The 2,079-nt window shown below is 49.2% G+C and overlaps 1 protein-coding gene across 1 annotated transcript in view; it reads left to right on the forward strand.

Moving 5' to 3' along the window:
* Window positions 1-1,296, forward strand: part of SLC6A14 (solute carrier family 6 member 14) — an 18,774-nt gene extending 17,478 nt beyond the window's left edge. Inside the window, exon 14 of the mRNA XM_081963740.1 lies at window positions 1-1,296. This exon is cut by the window's left edge and continues 138 nt beyond it. The gene's annotated coding sequence lies outside the window, so the exon portion shown is untranslated.
* The last annotated feature ends 783 nt before the right edge of the window (window positions 1,297-2,079 follow it).

The raw sequence follows: 2,079 nt of genomic DNA on the forward strand, positions 1-2,079 counted from the left end.
GATCCTTTGCGCACTTCGTTGGATGTGGGACACCTGTCATAATTCAGGGAGACTTACTTGTGTGTGTCAATGGGACGAGGACTATCGCACAACACTCCGGATGTGCAACTACACATATCTGTGTATGTGTGTGTGTGAGAGAGAGAGATGCTGCACCTGGCATTTTATTTGCGTAATTTATTCCTGGCATTTAATTTGGGAGGTAATTTATTATTATTATTATTATTTTGCTACCTTGGAGGGAAGTTTCTGGAAAAAAATCTCTCTCCATCCCAAAGAACTGGCCATCCTAATGAGCCATCCGGATTTGGGGTAGACCTTTCTCGTTCGTCTTCAAGTTGTATCTCCATAGCCATAAGGACTAGAAACTTGGCTTTAAAATAAAGGAGAGAGAGAGAGAATTAGAAGTGGAACTGCTTATTCTCGGTGCACAGAGCTGGCTGGCCAGCTAATAAAAATAAATCTGTTCAGATTTTGGTTTCCAAAGGACCTTTTCATTGTCCATTTCAGCTGTTTTTTCCCTTCTCAAGCGGGAATCTCTTCTTTCTTTCCCCATCATTCCCTCTCCCAGAAAGCCTAATGCAGCCCCCACCCCCCACCCCCGGGGCCAAGGGAGTTCCTCTTTTTCATGAGAATGAGCCAAAAAGCTGAATCTGCTCCGTACTTCTTCCCGAGAGCCGCCGGTCTTAAAGATTTGGTCTGTTTTAACATTCCAGGTGGCAGCCCAAACCTCCCCCCCTCCACTCAGGCGCTGAGTTGGGAGTGGTCTGCTGGGCCAGTTAGTGAGGAGCAAAAGGAGCTGCAGTGGGGAGGGGGAGGCTGGTGGGAGCACCCCAATTCTTTCTCATTAATTCAGAGGGAGGGGCCGTCCTTTTCCTCTTGCACAATCCACACTGGGGAAAGGGTCTTTTCAGGTCCTTCACAACGAGCCCATTCTCCGATTGTGCACAAAGCTGGGTCTAGAAAGACTCCTCAGAGACCCCTGAGAGGCAACCCCCTCAGCCTTCTCCAAGCAGATCCTGGGAGACCTCTGATCCCTCCTATCTCGGATCAGCTGGGGATTCCTAGATTTCTCCAGCAGGTCCCAAAGTTGGGATGGAAGGCAGGGAGATTGACTAAAGGCCCAGGAGAGGAGGCCTCTGCCCTGGTGCCCCCCCACCCCTGTGGCCATGGGGGTACTTTTTGTCCCAGGGGTATAGGAAGGGGGGGATTTTTATACTGCAAGTTGTTTTCTTGTTTGTTGACATGGACGCATTGCTGCCTGAAATCAATAAAACGCGAGTTTGTATTTATTCATCTAAGCCTCTTTCATGGGGTCCTTTTCCCTCTTGCAAGGTGGAATTTCTTTCATGGGGGAAGGGGGCAGCCTCAGCCCCTGGATTCCAGAGTTGTGGCTAAACCCCACCAGGGAGGTAGAGCAAATGCCTTCAGAGGGAAGCACTCCGCAAACGTGGGCACATCTGCTTTCGATTCTGAAGGTGGTGATGAAAATACTAATGTTCGCACTTAACGCCGGGAGGCGGTGGGTATTTCAGTGAAAGCTAGGCAGCCCCTTGCACCGCCCGGGGTCTGCAGCCCCAGCCTCTTCCATATATGCCATTTCACTAATATTCAATACCATAATACAATAGCAGAGTTGGAAGGGACCTTGGAGGTCTTCTAGTCCAACCTCCTGCCTAGGCAGGAAACTACACCACTTCAGACAAACATCTTCTTAAAGACTTCCAGTGTTGGGGCATTCACAACTTCTGGAGGCAAGCTGTTTCACTGATTAATTGTTCTAACTGTCAGGAAATTTCTCCTCAGTTGCTTCTCTCCTTGATTAGTTTCCACCCATTGCTTTTTCTCCTCCCCTCAGGTGAGAGAATAGCTTGGCTCCTTCTTCTTTGTGGCAGCCCCTGAGATACTGGAAGACTGCTATCATGTCTCCCCTAGTCCTTCTTTTCATTCAACTAGACGTACCCAGTTCCTGCAACCGTTCTTCGTATGTTTTGGTCTCCTCCCTTGGAATAATGGCACGGGTTTCAGGAAGCATTTAGCTCAGGGAAAGCCCAGCGTGGATTCCTCCTGCCTCGCTGC

This window comes from Natrix helvetica (genome assembly GCF_964273705.1).
Source record: "Natrix helvetica genome assembly, chromosome: 11".
NCBI classification, from domain to species: Eukaryota; Metazoa; Chordata; class Lepidosauria; order Squamata; family Natricidae; genus Natrix; species Natrix helvetica.